The sequence below is a fragment of the Oxyura jamaicensis genome, chromosome 2 (genome assembly GCF_011077185.1).
Source record: "Oxyura jamaicensis isolate SHBP4307 breed ruddy duck chromosome 2, BPBGC_Ojam_1.0, whole genome shotgun sequence".
In the NCBI taxonomy this organism is placed as follows: domain Eukaryota; kingdom Metazoa; phylum Chordata; class Aves; order Anseriformes; family Anatidae; genus Oxyura; species Oxyura jamaicensis.
The window spans coordinates 45,165,601-45,189,800 of NC_048894.1; the positions used below are offsets into that span (position 1 = coordinate 45,165,601).

A 24,200-nucleotide genomic window follows, 5' to 3' on the forward strand; every position below is an offset into this window, starting at 1 on the left:
ATCAACAGAACTCCACTAAGGATGAATTTTGCCAGTCAGAAAAGGAGAGAAAAATCTTATAAATGCTATAAGGATGCATATAAGTATGAACTAAATCCCTACAAGACTTGTTGCTTCACCAAGCTGGTCTTATTTTCTTATTGGAACCATTTAATAACAAATGAGACAAACAATCAAATATGATAGAGTTATCATGCCTCAGCAAGTTATCCCCTTTCACTTTAATCACAGTAATTGAGCCAAGACGTTTTTAGCGCAACTAAGACAACTGAAGCTGGCATACCTCACTTTGGCTTGGAGATGACTTGCCACATACAGTCTGCTGGTCTATTATTGGATGGCCAAATCTTCTCTACCTGGTCATAATTTGATCACTTTGGAGAATATATTCATATCTTTAGATGTCATTAATTTTACTTAACAAAGGTAATAACAACCTTTAGCTCCTTCCCTACTGCTAAGCAACTTTTAGCTCAGCATATATACTCAAAGAACCTCCTGGTCACAGCGATATTTCTGCACTTAGATTTAGCAGAGGTATCATGGGAGACAATGAGAAATTTCCTTTCACTCTGTGAAAAATATAGTCTGGGTTTCTCCTAAGTGGTCATTGCAAACAACAGTGACAGAGTGGTATGGGATAACTTGCTCTGTTATTATCTAGGGATAATAACTGTGAAATTAACTACAGAATAAGTACAGAATTTACATCTCCAGCAGTGCCAATCCATCACTACAGAAGAGCAGCAGAGCGATAGAGTTTTATCAAACTAAGTGGAAAAGCAAGCAAAACCCCAAGAAATCACTCATTTTTGACAACTTGCATGACTAAGGATTAGAGAACTAGATAGATAGCAAACAACTTTTCATAAAAATATATCAATTTTTCTACTTCGTCACGTAACATTACAGGAATCTGATGCATTATATGCTGCTTACTACTACCTCCAAGCCTTGCAACTGCTGAAGAAACACTAATGAATCTACATTTTTAATTCCTAAAAAAAAGTGCTCACTGGGTGTTTTCCAGTTCTCTTAAAATACAGTACTTGGGTTTCCTATTTTTGAAGTAGGGCTTTGCTACTTTTCATTATGATGCGTTACTGGTGACAGCAAAAGCAATGGAGCAATTTCCTTTTTCTCAGTCTCTTTGCTTTGGTACAAAGCAAAAACAAAACCCTGATAATTCTATAAGATTAAAAGAATTGATCCTAAAATGAAGGAGGTCTTGGGCACATCAGTCACAAGACAGGAGGTGGTTGGTGTGCCATGGAACGGACAAATCAAATTGCTCAGAGGAAGAGTGATGAGATCCTTTGATGATTCCTGATCAGGAGCATCTGTTGTACAAAAAATGACAGCCACTTGCTTCACTTTTCAGAGTTTATAACACATTAGCCTTGCTAGTAGTTATCGGCAAGGACACAAAGAGTCAAGTAAATCAAAAGTGGGAAAAAAAATCACCAGTTCCTGGTAGCAGAGATTTATTTTAGTGCTCATGAGAGGTGTCAGATTGACAGCTCTAACAGCTGAAATCCTTTAGTTAATCATCAAACAGGTGCTACCAGTCATCAAACAGATGCAAACCAGTGCTACCAGTGCTGTCTCCTCACACAGCTGTGTCAACGTGCTCTATGACAAAACCATCACATAAAGGAAAGCAGCTTTACTTACAAGTTCAGTTCTTAATCTCTTTGCTTAGACTAGGCAAAAACGATGGATCTGATAACAATGATACAAAGCATAATAAGAATAATGTAAGTGGGAAAGGATTTTAGATACCTTACTTCAGATGCTAAGACTATTTCAAAATTTTTTTGAATCTCTACTTGGTATTAAAGTGGCTTGAATTCTCTCTAACTGATACAACATGAAATATTCACTACTTCAGACGTCCAGTCAGTTGAATGGGATGTCCTGTGATCCCTTCTAAGTGGAAAGTGATTTGATTCATTTGCAAAAGAGCAGTCATTTCATGAAACAGTGAAGCAAGAGATCCCACAATTAAAACATTTAAATGATCTGTTTTAAACTTTTCTGTATAACCACTGTAATCTCCTAAATGCATTCCTTGTAGGCGTATAAAATGCTAATTTAAGGGCAACCAAATCATTTAAATTGTTTAACTGGTAAGGCAGCTCTCCTCAGGCAGTAACTGGAGTTTTTCTGTCATTGTTTCTCCTCATCTCTGGCACGCTACTGCTGGGATGTGGGGAAACAGCTCTCCACTGTGAAATGCAGATTTACACTTATGCTCAACACAGGTTAAATATGTGACTGCTCAATGGAGTGAAGTGCCTGAACAGGGAGGCACGAGTCTGGACAAAGTGACATTAAGAATTTCAGTCTCGCATAGCGGTAGGACACTGTTTGCTTTTTCCAGCCTGTGACTGACTGACAACCTTCCCTTGACGGACGCTGTACTGAAATAAAGCCATCCCACTGAATTTCCCCAGTCTTCCCATATTATTGAGATGATATATCAAGCTCGCATGTCAGAGTATTGGATTACGTGAGAAAAATCTGTATCAAAAGAAGCAATGCCAACAGCTCCACAGTGATAGAAAATTCTTCATGCCTCTCTCAGCAGCAAGCAGCATACAACAGCATTAAGCCCTATTAGTCCACCCTGTTCCCAGTCTGCTTTGTCAGCAGTATTTCACAGACACTCTATGCTTTGCCTAGAAAGTCTAACACAGACCTTAGCACAGGAAGTCCGGCTCCATTCCCTCGCTTTGACTACTGTGCTGCAGGGCTGAGCTCCAGTAGCCAGCTGGTATGATTCATGCTAGAGAAGCAAGGGTAAGCACAGCAACTCAGTAAATTCACTAAAGTGAAATCTGGAGATATGCTTCTGAGAGATATGCTAACCCTGAGCACAAGTCCAGTTGACAAGACATCAACCAGCAGCTGACAAAACATCGCCTGCATGCCAAAATAGAATGACGAACACCACCAACCATACCAAATTTACATTACTTTTGCTGAAGAGAGCTCTTAAGTCCAACAATAGGATGCTACAAACAAGCAGCACTTAAAACTTTTTATCTTGTTACAGAGAACACCGAACTCTTGGGCAACCTAACCCTGAGGGCAGGTGGATTTCTCAGGACACAGACAAGGGTCATGCCCACAGCTTTAGGATTTGTTGACACCTGACATTTGAGCCATCTGCTATTTCTGGACTTTGCTGGAACAAGGAATTTCTCCCATTCATTAAAGCAGGATGATTTTTCAGAAGAAAGAATGGACAGCCACCTCCACTTTTGAGCTGTGTCATCAGCTAAAACTGACCTTAAGTGCTTCAGCTGCCACCAGGATCTGAACATCTGCTTCGTGGTACAGCTTTAGCAGCACATTCCCTTCAAGGACAATTTATACAGAAGAAAAGGACTTGCATATTTCCCTCCCGGGTTGGACTCATGCTGCTTTCCCTCTTCATCTCCTTAGGCCCTTGTCACTCCACAGAAGGCAGCACCCTGCTGACTAGCTAGGATTACTTGGCAGGCCCATCTGGATGCAGCCACCCTGTGAGCTTCCCCTTAGGGAACTGTGAATGACATACAAACACCAAAGTAGGCCTCCACAGCATAAAGCTCCATCTCAGTAGAATGAACTAAAATATTGATAAGGACTTCTAGGACCATAAGACCTTTTCCTACCCCAAACTTTGGAGGTTTGATAAGGTTATTGCAGGCATTCCAGCCAACAGAATCAAACAGGCATCCCTAACCTTCTTACTATTTCTTCTCTGTTTCTTCAGGTTAATCTTATCTACTTCACCAGGCTTTGCTTTGGGCCTTCTGAATCCTCCCATCAAATCCAGAGGAAGCTGGAAGCTAGGTCTGAAAGCTTTCTCTCAGTCTTATCTGCTGTGGATGGACAGTTAGCAGAAGAGTTTACCTGGTTTCCCATCTACCCACCATCACTGCTGAAGAACTACAAAACTGCCTTTGCAGTCAGACAACATCAAATGAAAGACAGCTCAAAGGAAAGATGAACAAATAATAAAATTCAGGCTTCTCTTGCTGTCTGCATCTTGTTGTGGTTTAATCCGGCCAGCAGCTAAACACCACACAGCCGTTCACTCACCATTCCCCCTCCCTCTCTGGGATGGGGGAGAGAAATGGGAAAGTGAAGCCTGTGAGTTGAGATAAAGACAGTTTATTAAGACAGGGAAATAATAATAATAATAATAACGTGTACAAAACAAGTGATGCACAATGCAATTGCTCACCACCCGTTGACCGATGCCCAGCCCAACCCCGAGCAGCCGGCCCCCCACCCCAGCCAGCCACCCCTACCTATTGTTCAGCATGATGCCATAAGGTATGGAATACCCCTTTGGCCAGTTTGGGTCAGCTGTCCTGGGTCTGTCCCCTCCCAGCTCTTGCTGCACCCCCAGCCTGCCCGCTGGCAGGACAGAGCGAGGAGCTGAAAAGTCCTTGGCTTGGTGTAAGCATTGCTCTGCAACAATTAAAACATCAGCATGTTATCAGCACTCTTCTCATCCTAATCCAAAACATAGCACCCTCCCAGCTACTAGGAGGAAAATTAACTCTGTCCTAACTGAAACCAGGACAATCTTTTCCTCTGTAAGCTACAGAAAAGCAGTGAGCTCTTTAAGACTGTGATAAACTTGGTAACTTCAGTGAGGAAAAAATTCTTCATCCTAGCTATAATTTCACTGATGGAAGTAGTGCAGTGGTTAAAGTACAGGCTGAGGATCTCCTCTACATTTTCTACCTTCAGTTGAAAACTGAAGTAAAGGAGAAAAAGCCAACCTTAGAGGATTTTTTATCTTTATTTTTAATTTTTTCTATCAAAATTAGATGAAGTATAAGCTATTATATACACAAGGATGAGCAAGGATCAGGCAGAAGTTCACTCTGGTGAAGTTCACCTGGCATCTAAGGCTTAAAAATGACCATAAACACAGCTTTCCTATTGTGCCCTTGGGAACCAAGGAAATAGGGAGTTATCTAAGACGTGGAGCTCTGTGCCTCAAGGCTCTGCGTGAGCATTTAGCACAGGTCAGCTCTGTGGAGGACTCACTCATCCTGGACAGATAGAGTGGAGAACAAATAGATACCAGTTATTTCTTGTAAACACATGACTAGGACAACCCCCCCCTCCCCCAAATTTTAAGTGGATGTTACTTGATATCTTTGAGGTATCAACTTTGAGCAGCCAAGAGTCAAAGGGCTGTGGAGAATTCATTGTATTCTCATCAAAAGAAGATTGTGAAATTTTGATCACTCATGAAAATGCATGTGAATGCTATAGCTGGTAATGATATGGCTGCCTAATGAGCTAGCAAAAATCTTTGGCCTACAGAACCATGATCTTAAAACTTATTCTTGTCTTGCATTTCCTTTGGTGTTTTTTCTTAATTAAAAAAATAATAACCCACACAGTCGAAAAGCCATAAACATGTAAATTCCACTAGAGCATGGGTGCAACTATTTAGCCAAAGCACACTCTGTGGCTGTTATTTCAGCAAGTTCTTAGACCAAAAATTGAATTTACTGTTCCCCACACATTTTCTAGACCACCAAGGGAAAAACAAGAGGCTGTATTTTCAGTAAAAGCCATTATAAAATGCTGATTAAATCCAGAAAAATCACATTTGTCAGCTGAGATGACAAAATGTACAGAGGTGAAGGGGTAGCATTATTTTTAGGTCATCTGAATTTTAACAAGACTGAAAATTTCCATGATACAGTACCTTACATGAAAATTTGATATCAAGCAGAAAGCAATTTACACTTTCCTTGGCAGCTCCTGAGGATATTATTAATATTTTTTTATTATTATTAACATCACTTTTGCACCATCACATCTCTATTCCAAAAACAAAAAGTCATCTCAAAGGTCGCTATAACTTCTAGCCCTTGTTTTCAATTTAATTGATATTTGAAAACAGTGAAAAGAAACCAGCGGACCTTTAACTCTTTTTAGGTGATGGAGCTCAAAGCTAAGGAAAATCCTGACAACATTGGCAAAATGCTTTTGGCCACAGATTGGCTGGAAGAGAGGCATTTAACATGAATGGTCTGGAAATTATCTGCAAGTATTTTATTTTATTTATGTGATATAAATACTAGATAGCTTGTAAACCTCCCGGTTATGACCCCAAAGGCACTGGAAAAACTAAGACATAGGAACAGCCCAGGCCTCAGGGGGCTCCAGTCCCTGAGATGATAGCGAAGAAGCAGCATTACTTCTTATTTGGAAAGTTCTTTGTTAAGGAAGCCCATTTCTCTGTTCATAGCCAATAACTGCCCTCTGCGTAATTCCTTATCTTTCTTCATTACTTTTTATTGTTCTTAACCAGGAAACTGAGATAATTAATAATGTATATTATGTACAAACTCTTTGAGAAATTCCTAGATGGATTTTGCTTTATGAAATCATAGCTTTGAAAAGAAAAGAGAAATGTCACTGTTTACAACTGCTTGCATACATTTTTTTCTCATCCACTCAGAAACAAAATAATAACTACAATAGCTTGGAGGCATGCAATATTGAACTAGAGGATCTATACTGATGTATGGAAGACTACAAGCCAGTATAGATTTCAGAGTCTCAGCTGAGCAACCTCAAACTCTGAAGTCTATAAAACCTGTAAAACAATGTGGAATGTGCAGTGCTAACAACCAGTTAATGTTATTCAAGAGCTGAACACAGAGATAATTTCAAGAGGGATGGGAGTGATGCTACCCAGCATGAAAAAAAGCAAGACCTAAACTGGTTGGGAGCCCTTGGGCTAAGGGAATCTCCAATTTTCTGGAATAAAAGAGATCTCTGGGTAGGCTACAAAAGTCCACTTTCTAGGAATTATCATTGACCTCCTTGGTATGTCTGAGCTTTCTAGGTTGCATGAAAACTGGAAAGTACAATGGTCTCTTTGTTCTTCAGAAAATCTGATATAGGAGATAAAAAGCTAGCATTCACCTAATACATTCATGAATATTCACACCTACTCTGAAGGCTGTACGTACCTAATTTTAGTTTATGGAGTTAAAGGATGCTAAAGGCTTTTCATCCTGCTGTCACAAATCCCAAGTCTGGGCCACAGCAATGATTTTTAGTCACTGTATGGAGCGCAATGAAAGCAAACTAATTAAAATTGTTGCTGCATTGGGAGACTTTCATGTAATCCCCCTGGATCTTTGACTGCTTTCATGATAACATTTCTGATTGGACTCCATCTGCATTTGTCAGTCCTGGGATTCCTGTTCTGCCATGGTTCTTCAACAGCTTCAGTTGGATTAGGTTGATACAGTCTGGGTAGATTGTGACCCACTATTTCCTACCATCAATATTTAAAAATTACCCTTCCAAGTAATAATAATAAAAAATAAAAATAAAATAAAAAAACAGCAACAAAGTATTTTTAACACCACCTTCAAATATTAAATATTAACATAAGTAAAGCTAATTAACATTATATTGATTTTAAGAAAAATATTAAAATGTTAAAATGTTTAAAATATTAAAAACACTTAAAATATTAAAAAGATGAAATGCCTTGTAAGACAAAAGGACTAGAAGGCTAATTTGTCCTAGGACTAAAATGAAAATTATCCAACATATACACATAGTAATCAACTATGCAAAGCACATGTGGTTAACGCAGGGATAAGTCATAATTGCGGTGTACCAATAGGTATGTAGATGATTAGTTGGTAACCATCTTTCACTTTTCCAGTGAAAGTTTCATAGGAGCATGAACTTAGTTTAAACAATAATTTTTGCTCGCCACATAGTTTTGGTGAAACTTTGGCCCAGAAAAATTTGAAAATAACTCAGCTACTGTTCCTGGACATCAGAGATTCAGACCAAGGTCTCTGCTATGTTTGATTCAGACCAGAAATGCTAACTTTTATCCCTTCTCTCACAAGTGACCACCTTAATCATGAGGCTTTTCTGTGTGGTTTCCCTCTTTGTTCTGTTCTTGTGCGTTGCAATTTTCATTTGCATCCTGTGATTTAGGATTTGGCATAAGACATGGAAGAGCAAAGAAATCCAGCTCTGAAATTTTACCTAAGGACAAACTTAAGTGTAGCAGCTTCTCTGAGCCTAATTGCAGAACATTTTCAGTATGTAAAATCTGTAAAACATTAAGCTTTTTCTGTCTGTTGACCTTGGGTTATAAATGACAATACTTCTTGCATTAGCTGCTGCACTGTGAACATTCCAACCAGTTTTGAAGAGCCAGTTAAAGAACATTTCAGTGAACCTGAAAAGCATGGTATCTCTTTAGAGTATATCATTAACTCAGTGTAAATTAAGGTTGTTCCAATGAACAATGATTAAGTGGACAGAACACTGAAAGGACCATGATAACTTAGCAAGATGGTAATAACTGGCTTTTCCAGAAGACTTTTTACATTTTGTTGCATTTAACATGGAAACACCTGTAATTTTGAACTTTTATGTGTAACATCCTGAGCCCTGGTAAAGATCAGAAGAACAAATCTGAAGAGAGAATGTCACTTTAGGTATTCAGAAAAGACTTGGGCAACTTCTTCATGAGATTGTGAATTTCCTGTAAAACAGCATAAGGATTCTGTCCTTCCTTGAGCCAAGGCAGAAGCTTGAAGCCTCCAGGAGTGGCTTCCCCCAGGTGCTCAGGCATCTCTGGTCTCTCAGACCCTGTTAGCATTGCCCTGCTAAGGCTTATGTAAGGGGATTGTGCAAGCCCTTTCAGCAGTATGACTGCTTAAACCATGAACTGTCCTCATAATTAGCTAAAAGCTGTCAGACAGAGATAACGAAACACCCTCATGGAGGTCCAAAAATTTAGGCTTACATTTCCAAACAACTAGTTGCTTTAAAGCCTTCACTTTTACAACAACGATCAGTATTTTACTTAATTTGAGGTACATGAAATAATTTGTAGTGTAATATCAGTCTGTTGAGATGGAACTGGCACTCCCCAAAGAGAGCTACTGCTTAGTGTAAATGCTATACCAGAACTTTAATGCTCTTCATCTGCTGTGGGGACACTTTCATATAGGAGCCTCTGCTGTCATCACAGTGTCAGTAACAGGTGATTTTCCAAGAGCTGCCCAAAGAACCCTCCCTGTCTATCTCTGAAATCATTTGTTCCCACTTCAGAAGTGTTTTGGGCAGACTTCTGTTAAATGTGAATTACCACTGTCCCTCTGGTTTTAATGCTGTCTGCCAAATATGGCAAATTACTATAGCTCAAGAGCTACCTTTCTGTATTAACACCCATCTTAAATGGATACACATGACTTAAAGTCAAAGTCCACGAGACTCCAGCTGGTCTGCTTGAGTTTTCATCTACTGAAACCGCACTTGTAATGCTTCAAGTTTGCTTATGTCAGTGCACAGTCTTGACAGAGATATAAACATATAGACACAATTGATTCTATGATTTAAATATAAATCTATATAAAAACCAATCTTTCTGTCACCTGGACAAAGTCTACTCCTTGCAGAATGTAAGACCAGAGACATGCAGCAGGAGCAGAAGCTAGGCTGGACAGTACTTCCGTAACAGGGAAAGAGTGGCATCTCTGAGCCCTGGGCTCCCAGCCCCAGTGCCTCCTCTCCTGCTGGCACAGGCTCTCCCATCCCTGTGGGGGTGTCCAGCCATCTCCCTGAGGCTGCCTTTGCACAAGGCCAGCAGCTGCAGGAGACAATATTCCGGAGACCATTCCTTCCAGTGTGACCGTGGCCATGGACTGAGGTGTGTCTAGGAGCTGGCAGCAGTAAGAGAGCTGCACTCTCGCCTGTACCACTTTAGCTCCTGCAGAGTCATTAAATTGAAACAAGCAATGATTATGCTACTCCTGCTAGAGGGTTCAGACAGTAAATGGAATTACTCACGTCAAAGCCCTTTATCTTACTCTGCCCTTTATCTTACTCTGGTAAGGCCTTCAAACCTGTAACAATCATGTAACATTGACAGATCTCCAAACTCTGGAAATAAAGAGTGCTGCTTCTGAGGTAGCCAACACATCCCGACCCAGCCACGAGCACTGCTGAAGGACCTCAGAGATCTCTCGGTGGCAGGAGATACCCACATGCTGTGCTCCCTGCGTATGTAACAAGCACTCGGCAAACGTCAACATGAATGGGTAATGACCTGCATCAGTTCATGGGATAAGGTGCTGAGACCCACTCAAATGCAATTTCATTGGCATAAAAATAAAATAAGTTTTTCATTCAAAACTCTAGAATGCTACCTCAAAGCTGAGCCCTGAAGCCTGGATCCTAAATCTTCCTTTACATTATATTCCACATACAGACCAGATGTTCAAATACTGTGAAAATTGCCATTTATTATTGCCCAACCTTCTTTTTAGGTCTAGTGTTTCAGTTCAATCTTCTTTCCATTAGCATGTCCCTACAGACGTGGACTTGTTGTAGAGGACAAGACTGGTTCTTCAAAGTAGCAACAAAAATATTTATATATCATACCATTTAGCTTCACTTTCTATTAGCCATAGAATGCCAGCAGGCAGTGCGGTGCCTGACAGGGGGCTGAAAGTCAGTGCATTATGCAGCCATTTGAAAGCTCATTTTCAGCCATATATTCTCCACACAGTTTCCCCTCACTTAGAAAGTGAGCCCTGGGAATACAGGTCTTCACTGACAGTTTCAATTTCATTGTTACCCCATTGCTCATTTTCAGTCTGCTGGTAGGGAGATACAAAGTTTTGTTGGTTATTTTTGTGCAAGAAGGGACAGCTTTTTATCAAGGAATGTATGCATTGCTTTTCCCAATAGATATGGTATTTTAATGTTTCCTGATCAGCTAAATTTTAAGTTCTTTAGTTTCAAAGTAAATTTTGATTAGTGTGTATATATATATATATTGATTCCCAATGCAATGCAGGACCCTTGCCTGAATAACAGCAACAAAAAATGCTACAACATGACTTGTTCAGAGAATATAATTTAAAATCTGCCTGGTATCTGAAAGTCTCTCTCTCTCTCTCTTTTTTTTTTTTTTTTTTTCCAAATGCCATTGTTAGGGAGTCCTCAGTTCATTGCCAGAACATTGTGGCACACAACTGGACTCTGCTGCAGTGTTGGGCTACAAAGAAATGAATTAAAACGTACTCCAATCTGGATGCAAAGTATTTATTTGCTAATTCCACCTTTCATTATACCAAAACTGGGTTCCAGAATTAATTTACAGTATTGCCACCTTTAGGTACTTGCACCCTGGGCAAATGGTTTCCACAGCAATTAAATACATGTTTCTTCTTCACTTGCTGTCTTGGAGAGGAAGAGATTTACTAGAATTTCGGCAACTGTGTGTAGTGCCAGCACATTCATACAGAAGTGCAGATGCTCACTGCTGTTGAGCAGTAATTAAGCCTGCAAAGAGGCCTTTAGAAGAGCATGTGACTGCCCAAGATTGGCCAGAAGGACAGAAATCTGGCATCATAGCATTTCTCATGAAATTGCAGGTAACTGAGGACAGGGCAGAATAAAGCAATGGGAAGATCCTTTGCTCACTGAGTATCATCAGTGGGACTACATTATACCAAGTAGAAAATCTACACTGCTTCAGTAATTTGCTCTTTAATTAACTGACTATAAATAGTGATTTGATAATTTATTTATACTGAGAAAGATCTCCTGCCTCATACACTCAGGTAAGTTAAGCATAACTAATATGGATTCTCATATGGGTTAATGAATTATGTCAATTAATATAGGCCTAGTCAAGTTGTTAGTTTAAGAAATTCATTTGCTAATGAAGTGCTCATAATTAAAGATTTATTAATTAACTTTTAATGTTGCAATTCAACTGCTAAATCAATTATATCACTGAGGTATTAGCAGCAGGAAGGCAATGCACTACTACTAAAGATACACACCGCTTTATCAAGCTTTCCTGAATTCCTACATCAAAAGTAACCATTTAAAAGGTCTATTAAACCAGCTCCTGTCTTCCCACACAACTGGGGAATTTGGACCATGTGCTAGAGTGGCTGCCAAGAAAAATAACAGATTTCTTATGACTCATGTCCATGATAAGTACCTCTCATTCTTTCTTTTCTTTTACACACACATCTTTAAAAAAAAAAAAAAAAAAAAAAAACTTGTCAAGGGGGTTGCCATTTGTTGAGACTATAGCAGCCCAAAGGCCTGAACTGTTACCTAGGAACATTAGTGGAATCCATTCTGTGGGCTATCACACACAAAAAACAGGGCAATAGAATGTAGCATTATTTGTTTTTCAGCCCAAGTACACCCATATGCACATATTCTAGCATGTAATAGTACACAACTAACTGATGAGAAACTGGGAGCTGAGCTGTATTACAGTTCTGCAGAAAGCATCCTATCAGATTCCCAACTCAGAGTTTGTTGGGTTTGCAGAAGTCTTGAAGGATCTCAGTGAGTTCCTGTATTTATTTGGGAATATCTATTTCAAAAAGGTTTCTAAAGAAAACAAAATATTGTAATCAAGCCTGCTGTACTTGCATGCTACCCAAAGATATACAAGCTGAACCTGAGATGACCACAATTTTCTCTTCCCTAAGAATGACCGCAGTCAGGGACCTATTACATACAGGGACCATTGTTTTACTAAATCTGGCTTGCTCACACAACCACTTTGAGCAGCAAGCAGCTTCTTACTCTAACAGCTGTAGGTCCTCCTGGAAAGCATTCTGTCTTTGAGTTGCTCTCAAACAATACGCCTGACATGCCCACATACATCAGACAGACACAGCACATATACGTGTCAATCCCTCTTATGTTCATAGAGATGTATTTATAAAAGTGGTTGGTATATACATAGCTGTGAAGCAGGCACAAATAAGCAGAGCACACCAAATCCAGCCTTTGTATGCTTGTCGGCAACAGCAGGTATGCTAAGCTTTGACTTTTAACTACTGAGCACAAGATTTGATCATAAATGACAAGTGTTAGTGTTGTGGGTACTACCTTTAAGTAAAAGCAGTCCAAGTATCCACTCGTATTTCCTACTATAATATTCTGTATATTGTAAATACATGCTTATTGGTGGTATAAGTTATACAAACCCCATAATGATTCAATATTATGCTAATGATTGTATCACTCTAGAGTTGGAATTTGCAAGGTAGTTGGGAGCCTAAATCCTACAAGTCCCTCAAAAGTTTTAACACTGTGTTATTTGAGACCATAAGGACAGAAATATTAGGAAGTCCCCTTTGTGCACAGCAGAGTTTTGAATTCAGAAGGGAGGTTTTCTTAATCTGTGATATATATTCTTCAGCAGGTGATTTTCTACTTTATCAGGTGCCTTACCAGATACAAGGCAACACAGAATTATGTCATTTCTTAGGAAAATAACTGAATGTCTTCAAAAATTCATTGGCTGTAAAGGAAAAAAACAATTCAGCACTTATGCCTGCATTTGCAAGAGCACCCTAATTATATCAATTAATTAAATACATCATTCCATTCCAGAGGGTATTTTCATTATTTTTCATTCAAGAGAGAAGATTCTAACATTATTCAGTTTTTACAGTGCTTCCTCCAATTTTTTTCCCCCAAACTTCATTTTACTACCAAGTCATTATAATTAAACAATTTCCCATCTCTGCAGGCTCTCCCTTTATTTCCTAACTAATCTCATTGTCCTTCAGATCCTGTCACTCAGAGCTATTATTTCTTCCTGCTTTATAGCACAGACTTCAGATGTGCCATACAGAGGCAAATCAGGCCCCAGACCAGCAACAAGCTAATTAAACCTTTACTTACTAACTCAGTCTGAAAAGGTGGTAATAATTCCGTGGCTCAAAGAAAACTCACTTCAAGGCTTTCCTTTCTTATTTAGGTGGTAAGCTTAAGAAAATACAGGTCTAATAGCATGAAGAGATGAACCTAAGACAAGGTATATTCAATCAAGGTGAAATTATACCTTCCAATTTCTTTCTTCATCCCCTTACATTACTGCACACAATAAGGGAAAGGGAGTTGGGGATTTACACACCAAGTACAAAGGGTACATAAAAGATCACTGATGACTTCAAAGAAGAGCCATTTCCTGATGCAGAATCTGTATATTCCACAATGAGACAGTTCAGCCCCGGCACTATATGGTTTTAACTTACTGCTGAACAGCCAACAGCATACAGAGCACACAGTCCTGCAAAAGGTAACCCCAAGGTTGTCCACAGCCCTCACACTTCCCCTTCCCCTGGCTGCAAAGCAACCTGCCTCAGGGGACCAGGGTGATGGAACTCATTTAATTAGTCACTAAGTAATTCATGAGCCACCTTGCCTTTATGCATAGGGTGGGAAAATTAATTTTGCCAACACTGTTGAAAAGCTGTGAGCTGCCTCTGGGATGGAACACATCACTTAGAGACATTTTGGCTAAAATGTCCTGCATTTTGTCCTCTTAAAAAAAAAAAAAAAAAAAAAAAAAAAAAGTCAAATGCAACTAAATATGAAAAAATATTTTCCTGTCAAAAGAGGCTGCCGTACTCAAATCACAAAGAAATACTACATTTGGCAGTAAGGTTCTCCATGCTTCACCTTTCAGTGAAACTCAACCTGCAATAAGCCAAAGAAAGCTCTAAATGGATTTCAGTTCTCTCATGGTGTATCTGAGGTCTTTGCATGATGCCAGTAATTTTGAAGTCAATAAAACTCTAATATGCATTTTCATGTCTTGCTAAACAATGGAAATGGAAAACAATGGAAATCAGTAGCACTGCTATTATGTATCTGCATTGTGAAATGCGTTCAAGGTTTTTGCTTAAAACAGATGTTTTCTAAACTGGCCTTTCTGCACAGTAATATGCTAATATATTTTAGTCATGCTGTTTTTCAATTGATATATTCAGAAAGCATACCCAATGCTTCCATCCAAAAATAATTTCAATACCTGCTCTCAACATATCCCTTCTAAAATTCCGATTGACAAGCCTTCTTTTCAATATCTTCTCTGTGCATCATGGCATTTTTGAAGTGAAAATGAGAACTGTAAATAATGCTGGATGGAAGTTTAACTTTAGACCTAGACGACTAAAGAAAATTGTTACTGTTTTGAAGGTTAAAGCAGAAGAGGAAACACATTCTTGCATTCTCTTCCCATTTAGAAGAGATTTACAGCAATACACTTATGCATCTTCAGTGAGATGTGCTCTTGTGAATAGCTCCACCAGGCTACCACCTACCTAAGCAAGACTGGCATTATGTACTCTCATGTACAGTACAGCAGAACCTTTAGCACCTTCCAAGGATTAACAAAGTAAAAAATAATAATAATAATAATAATAAAATCTCTCCCTGTAGTGATCAAATATGAGAGTAATCTTGGCTGTACCACACAGTGGAAAACAGGAGCAGCATGGAGGACACAGCTTGCATATATCCTAACAGTATTGTCTCTGCTTAGATATCAGCGACAGAGCCCTGATAATCATTCGAACAATGATTCTGTCCCTGATGGTGCACTGGTAGATTGCTGCATGTGTGTGAGAAGTCCTGTTTGTAATCGCTTCCCTCTCAGTCTGTTGTGTGCTTGGAGCTCCAGCTGCCAACCCTGAAACACACTTAAACATAGCACACTGAACGACTTGCTCCAACGTGGCACTTCAGCTGAGGTCGTTGAGCCGAGTCTCCTTGCATACTGAGATACAAGTACAGGATCCACATGCTGCTAGGCTGAAGCAACAGCATTAATGGTCTAGCAGAGTGGCATACCGTGAAATGAGGAGAAGACAGGTGAGTAGCTAGTATAGCTAGAGAGGAATAAAGGCTAGGAAAAGTGACAACAGAAAGATGAAGCTCCCACGATAAAATCTGGAGTGAAACATTGTTCATCCTGCTATCTTATTACCTTTCTGGTAGAATAAAAAGGCAGTGGTATGAAAGAAAAATTGTCATGGACATACACTGCTCTCTTCAGCTTCAAATAGAGAGAACCAGGTGAAGCTGATAACAACCATGATAAAACACATGTCAATATTGAGATATATGAGAGATGCAACTCATCTTCAAACAATCTGCATCTCCAGAAGGCCAATTTGTTTTGCATTAAGAGCTACCCTTTCTAATAAATTTCTGCTCTCCTTTTTTTGATAGGACAATGCTTTTATTTCATCGGAAGAAAGCAGCTCAAGGAGAATGCCTATTTTATCCAGTCATGTTGAAAAACGTGAAGAAAACAGTACAATCAATTAATTATTCACTGAGATTGAGACACCTGGTCTTTACCCTTCTATTTGTCTACTTCAATTTTCTACCTTAGCTTTTATTTTATAGGTACTAAAGGATGGTTTCACATTCCTCCCAGTTTGAAAGTTTTATTTTGTCTGTAACATCACTTGCTGCATTTGTACAAATGAAATCTCTTAGGACTAAATGTATTAAACAATGGCCTTTTATTTCAGGCATCTTTGATTCAGGGCCCATTCACTGAGTTATATGCAGTCTGATTTTTAGGGCTGCAGAGCTCCCAGAGCTCCAACTGATTCCAGAGAGGATTGCAAGTGCTCAGCACTTTTGAAGGTCACATCCAAACCAGTGAATAGCAGAACAGCCACAACCCACCTTGGAGGTTTCCTGCAAGAGCATTCGGCACCTCCACGGTGTGGGAGCAGAGAGGAAACACAAGCAAAGAGGGTTGCATGGAATTTATCCTGGGAGTTGCACAAATTTCTGCTGCAAAATTGCTGAGAGATGATGGGAGGAAGGTAGGCCAGGGAATTAGTAAATGCATGACAAACTTAATTGCAATAATCTTTTCCATTCTTTCCAGTGTCACCAATGCTCTTGATTTTGCTGCGAGTTTTTGGCACCTCTTATGAGGATCCCAAACAACAAAACACCACTTTTTCTTAAAGTTATTTTCTTCATGTTTTTAGAGAAAAAGAAAGAAAGAAAGAAAGAAAGAAAGAAAGAAAGAAAGAAAGAAAGAAAGAAAGAAAGAAAGAAAGAAAGAAAGAAAGAAAGAAAGAAAGAAAGAAAGAAAGAAAGAAAGAAAGAAAGAAAGAAAGAAAGAAGGAAAGAAAGAGAAAGAAAGAAAACATACAGAGAATTATCTAATAAATTGAAAACTGGATGTCAGCAAACAATGAAAAGGAAGGTAACACTTATTTTTCTAAATCTTTTCTAATGATCTTACAAGCTAAAACAGTTGATATGATGGCTTCAAATGTGTGAAGTTGGCATGGTCGACTTCCATACTCCCTTCTATAATGATGTAATTGGTTGGGTCACATGTAGGGAATAAATCCTGGATTTCATTCTTTTAGATTGTGGTATCTGGGGGTTCAGTTTGGCATAAACTGCCAATAAACTGCATCTCACTTGGTCATGTGGCCAACAATATATCTAGGACTATCACAAAACCATCAGTGAAAAATAAAACACAGAGCTAGCAGTCATTACAGATGCTGAGCCCTGCTAATAAATGTTTATGTATTAGGGACTCTCCATTATAATTCAAATGGACTTAATGTTCGCTACCAACAAATTTGCTGGAAATTGCATGCAACCATCAGGATGCCCTTAGTGATTTAATCCATAGCAGTTTGATGGTTAATGAACCCTTTGGAATGCAAATCACTTATCTCAATTTCAGAATCAGTTTTGGTGTTGGGAGCGGCAATCTTCTGCTAATCCAGATCACCATTACAAAAAGCTGTTTCACTCCATTAACAGCATAAAGATATTGCCGAGAAATCGAAGTGTTGATGTAATACACAAAGATCTGTACAGGCTGCTAACAAAACATTTTTAAGGGGCAGGTATGCCACAACACAGAGGCCTGCCCAGAAGAGAACATTTCAGCCATAACCCCACTAAGAATAATGAACTATGATCTTCATGAAGGAAATTGATCTAATTCATCAGGTACAGAGGACCCACAACTCTACAGAATTAGTACAGGTGTATATTTTTGGTTTCTAAAAAAAACACCACACCCTGAATCGAAAATTATAAAACAAGAGACATGACTGATAAATCCAAGCAATCTGCTTCTTCATTGTCTCCCCATCATTCCACTTCAGTCTGTATTTTCTTTCTAATCATAGTCTGTTCAAGGCAAGAACTAGCTCTTCTTAGATATGGTGGGGATGTTCCTATAATCTAATTTAGCAGCAGACTATTTCACCACAGGCAGAGATATGGGAAGATTTCAGGAGGATTTATGTGCAGCTGCACCCATCTCAGCTGATGTGGAAGCGTGTATCAGTGATAATGCAGCCTAAAGCTGTTTAATGCTGCTTCCCTGCTAGTAAACCCAAGCCTGATGTATCAATATTCAGAACCCATGTAAATCCACAATGCAAGAGAGCTGTTCTTCAATCATTGCTCAACTTCTCAGTGTTTATACAAATACTACTAGAATAGGTTTGTTGTTTTCTCCCTCCTTTCTCCCCAATCTCTTATTATTTTTTTCATGCTCTATTTATTGTAGGGATATTATTTTATTGGGTGTACATATTTCAAATCTTCCAGATTTTTTAAGACTCATCAGATACTAAGTTCTCACAGAACAGTAGGCCGTACTACAAGTTTAACCCTGAGTCAGTAAAGCATTTATGCACCTCCTTTCATGTAAGTGCAGGATAAGTCTCCGCAGTTTTAACGGATGACCAGACTGCAAAAAGGTAAGGAAGCACCAAAGTGTTTTGTGAATTGGAGCACTTCATAATACTTTAATTACGTACCAGTGTAACTCTTAAAAATCATTTTTGCTAAGAATTACAATATTGCTGTTTAAACTGCACACAGGTCCTGTTTATTTAGACATTGCTAGGTGAAATTTTAAAAACCTCTCTGAAATGACAAAGACCTAAAATTATCTTAACAGTTTAAATCAAGCTTTGCTTGCAACAGTTATAATTGTGCCTTCAGTTAGTAATGCTACACACGACAGCACAAATATTTTCCTAAATGTTCAACATTATCTAGTCTTATACAAAAGCTTTGCTCTTCCTTCTTTTCAAGCACATACCATCTGGAGGCAAAGCTATCATAGTGAGGCAGAGTGCACGAACCCTGGCTTCAGCAATCCAACTAGTACTATCTGTGAGGAAGGGAAACTCAAGAAGACCTGGGCATCCAAAGTGGTAGCAAGCCTGCTTTTTGTGGCATCTCTTTAAAGGACTGCTGTAAACACACTCAGTTATACAAGAAAAAAATCCACGCAGATAAACCACCACAGATTTCCTGTGCAACAGAAAGTTATGGTTCTCAACATCAGCACCTACTCCACAAAGAGGCAACTGGATTTTGTAATATTTATCTTTAAAGAAAAATAAAAATCTTACCTGTATTCTAAAAACATCGTAACACCCTACACAGAAATAGCAAGATGCAGAATGCCTTTAATCAGCTGTCTTAATCATGAAACCTCAGTGGGCAGTGATTCTATTCCTTTGTCTTCTGCAGGGGACACTTGTAATTTAAAAGCAATTTCTTACTTTAGTGTGGCATGGAATTACTATAAGGAAAAGGTAAAAAAAAAAAATAAAAATCCAAGTAATTACAAGCTGTTCAGAGCATTATCTTGGACTTTTCACCCCTGCAAGATAAACCCATCATACTGTAAACCCAAACTCTTAATATATCACCAGTCTTTTCACAACGTGACACAGCTATGTAAACAGCTAGTCTCAGAAAAAGAATTTAGAAGGACTGGGTCAAGTTATTTTTTAGAAGGTAACTTATGTAAAAAGCTGCAAATGAACATATATTTTGCAGTTTTCCTCAACTGTAAAACCAACCACAGAATGAAAAGAAAGAAAGAAAGAAAGAAAGAAAGAAAGAAAGAAAGAAAGAAAAACATTTATAGAAGTTTCTGGAGTGTTTTTGGTTGGTTGGTTGGTTGGTTTGGTCATGCTACTCAGTTGCTGAGATGTTCCTGGGTTAAAAACTAAAATCCAAATTTTGCTGGTAATGCTTGGATCATGTATGCACTAGGGAAAACTGCAGAAGGTCTGTCCACTCCAGTATTCCAAATTTAAATTTGAACTGTGTTTAAATTCCAGTTTCTGTGGATAGATGTCACTTACGGGATTGCTATGGTAAATCATCCAGAAGCTTGAGACTCAGAGGAAAGGGACCACTGATGGTACCTGTACAGATGTACTCCCTACAGTAAACAAGGAAAATGAGAAACCAATAATGTTCCCATGTTAGATACCATGTAGTTTCTTTTAAGAGTATATTTGCTTCTTTAGTTACCTATGGAGACAGTGATACCACAAACAGCATGGAAGAAAGCTGCCAGAAGATCTGAAGGGGGCAAAAAGATGAGAATGTACTGCTGGTTTATGATGGTGGCAGACTATTTGCTGTCTACTGTAGTAACAATCTGAAATTCCAAATCTTTCTGAAAATCCACTGCTCATCTTACAAGCCTGTTTGAAGTCTTTGTGATATATTTTGAAGGGCAAAATATTCTCACATGACGCATTTCGTTACAAGACGTGGGAGTTATTTCAAGGTGGTATAAAGTGACATGGGAGGCCTGTCAGGTGGCATATGGAAAATTTAAACAGCGTGTGCAGGAGTGTGCATATGGTTAAGAGGCTCTCAGCAGCACTAGGAGAAGTGGCCAATAAACAAGCAAGATGATATCTCTGAGTTGGTGACACTGCACTGATCAGTTACAAGAAAAGACTTGTTGGACCTGGCTTTATGTTCATCCTGTGACAAACAGAAGGAAAAAAAAAAAAAAAAAAAAAAAAAGCATCAGGTTCATACAGTGCTCACTTGTTCACAGCAGATGTACATCACAACAGAATTTAGTGAGTGTGTGTCCAGTCTAGCATGTGTTCTCCAGCAAATACAGACTTGCTTGCTTAAAGAATAAAGGTGCTTTTCAAACTGGATTTGACAGTGTTTCATAAAACTCCTGAAGAGCAGGGAGGCTGAACGTTCTCCTCCCGAGCACTAAACAACTACCCACACCTTCTGTCAAGTACATCTGTTATTGCCAACCGTATCGTCAACACCTCTATTTACAACTTAACACATTTTCAGTTCACATCATTTTCAAATTGTGTGCACACACTACTATCCCCACCTGCTTCCCTAAAACCCAACCGCATGCGTTTCACGGAGGAGTTTCATGTTAAACAGAGAAACAGATTCTTGGGCAGCCTGTCATGGAGGCCACAAAGACCTGGCTCCTTTACCTGTGCTCCAAGCTGGATAGCCATAAACCAGCTCTTGTCAAGAAGGTACCTTAAGCCTCTGACAGACAAATGCTGAGAAGCTATACAAAAATAAGCATTAGCTGGTGTTGGTCCCATTTCCTGTACCTTTCTCCAACATTGGTCCTAGGAGACAAGCAGCTGAGCTAGGGAAACCTTTGGTCAGAGACTGGTCTTTTTCTTTTTTTTTTTTTTAGGATCTGTGTGGAAGCATGTCCCATCAAATCCTGACTGCTCTACAGGTCTTGGGCAGCCCAGAGACAGAAGGATGCAGACCAACACTAGGGAGGAAGGCTGTATGCCCCATCCCTCTAAGCTGCAGACCTTAGAGTGAACACACTTCCACCACAGGCTTAGGTACTTGTCACACCGAAAAACAATGGAGAGGAGTCAGAAGCAACAGAAGAGCTGCTGGAAATCCAAACTAAATATGTTTCCATGTCCATATGTCTTTAGATTTTCACACATATAGAATCTGCTCTGAAATCTGTTCTCCTGAACAACTGCTAACAGAAGTGGCATTAGCCATCCAATAAAACACTTGCTAATTATACACACTGTTTACCAACATTGCATCCAAACATTGATACTTTCTTCCCATTTTTTTCTTTATGTTTGGAGCATCCTATTGCCTGGATGCACATGTACTTCAGTAACTGCTCACATATTAAGAGGGAATTACAGGAGAGGAAAGGGAAGAAATTGACCTAAATCTGAAAAACATCCTGGGTAATCTGAGGCAACGCCAGAATTGAATGGGGTGTTTAGTTTGGGGAGAACAGACTCAAGCAAAAGCTATAATTGCTTTAAGGTTATAGAATACTCCTGAAAAAGCTAAAGCTGAGGAAATGTGTGGTGAAGCTACTACAAGCTTATGCTTCCTTTCCAGTAGCAGCATCCGTTTTAGCATGTGGATAATTTTTCCCACAGTTAACTTAAGACATATGCAAGTACATTGTGAAATAATAAATGAGAGTTATTAAAACTAAAGAGCAACCCTGAGGAAATCTGTCCTTACTTTACCTTCCTTCTGGCTCTAAATACAATTACTGTAAGAGCGTGTTCTATTGGACTGTTCCCGGTAAACAAGGAGGAAATTCTGTTTAATGTATACTACACAGGCAACAAAATGCTCATCACTTTAAGGGAAAAAAACTCCACCTCTTATCCTGACAAAAATAATAATAATAATAAAAGAGAATCTCCCATAAAGCTTTAAAATAACAGAACATGGAATACAAGGATGTTTTGAGAAAAATTAGGATAGCTTCAGTGTAACACAGGTTTACATGGTTACTGAGCTATGAAGCTACTGAAAGTGACCAATATTTTCTAGCCTGTATTTATCAAATGACAGATGAAAGTTGTTGTGTTTTTGTTATATACTTCTTTAATATATATACACGTATTTATAACCATATTATATATAGATGCTTTTAGAAATAGGTACTCTTAGTCATATTTGCAAAGGACTTGAACACTTCAATCGGAGGAGGAGGTTTTCGGTATCTCTGAACCAGACCATGCTAATACAGTTTTTTCCATCTTTAATATCTTTATCCAAATCTACATTCTTTAATACAGAGATAAACCTCACTGCAGTGCCCTTACACAGTGCAGGTTATCAGCCCTCCATCCACTTGCATTTTAGTCAGAAATGTATTTGAGATGCCAACAGAGCTCCAGATCATGCTCTTTATCATTCAAGTGTGTTACCATCTCGCCTTGAAAGATTTCCAGGAATTTTCAAAATTATATGCAGATATATACATCAGACTAGACAACCATAACACAGAGGGGACCAAAGCCAAGCTTCCTCTGGGGACTCAAGATCTTTGATCTATTTTTTTTTTTTTTTTTTTTTTCCATGCAATTGCTCCTCTCCTCCCACCTAGTCACACCTGAATGCAAAGGATAGCAACGTAACAAAATACAAGCTTCTCTTACTTCAAGGAATCAAAGTCAGGGTGACAGGGAGATGAGGAAAGAACCATTTTTTCATCACTCTTTCAGTGTAACAAAGGTACTACCTCACTCCCACAATGTTTCCACCAGCTGTCAGAAATACCTCACATATCTGTCAGTTACAAGAGGTATTAAATATCAGTGTTTTACCAAACTTCTACATACTGATTACTGATTTTCCATAACATTATCAGGGGTTTATTGCAAAAGAAAGATTCTTTATATTTAGATTCTTGATAAGCCAGTGTTATAGTTGCTACTACATATTTCAACAGGATTTTGTGCCTAATACAGAACATTTCCTGGTTTTGGAAATGTGAACAACCAAGATAAACTAAAACATAAAATATAACAAAAAAGCTTTGTAAATAAAACTATACTTCTCTGAAAGCTAAAGGGAGAAATGTTTCTCCCTCTCCTTCCTTCCTCTCTCCTGTTGCAGAAGGAAATTGATTTAACCTCATTTACTGCTCTCTAGGAAGAGCTCATTCAGCCGTGGGCTTCCTATGGAGCTTCCGTTTGCTGTACAAAAGCTCAAAATGTCACCACATTTACAAAAGAACACAGCCTCTTACTCAAAGGGCTTCAGTGTAGTCACCAAGATAGGTTTCTTCCTATGAGGGTGAACACTTTATTGTCAGGATAATCCACATGTTTCCATTAGCGAGAAGGTCTGGCAGGCAAAGAAGTTCCTGGCCTAGGTTCAAATACATCACATATTTGCAACTAGGTATGGCCTTTCATTTCTACCTGTGTGAGCTGGTTTACAGGGGACTCTGTACATATCACATGCATGATGTGTTCATGAGGTTATCTAAGACCGAACATACTTGGTCTCATCTTTGCTGAAGATATTTCCAACAGCCTGGGCATTTTCTTGAAATTGTTTGCAGGCTTTGCCAGCCAAGGGGCAATGCTAGCTGTACCCCCTAGGAGCAGTTTGGTGATATAGCTACTCTGGCAAAACGCTGTCTACAATAATCTGACCTGTGTTCATACTGACATTACATTGCCTTCAAATTGTTTCGCTGGGGGTGAAGAGCAAACATATGTTGTAACAGTGACGCT

General features: G+C 39.0%; 1 protein-coding gene across 2 annotated transcripts in view; it reads right to left on the reverse strand.

The window, feature by feature from the left end:
- CPNE4 (copine 4) overlaps window positions 1–24,200 on the reverse strand; it is a 235,874-nt gene that overhangs the window by 116,037 nt on the left and 95,637 nt on the right. The gene's annotated exons all lie outside the window — the stretch shown is intronic.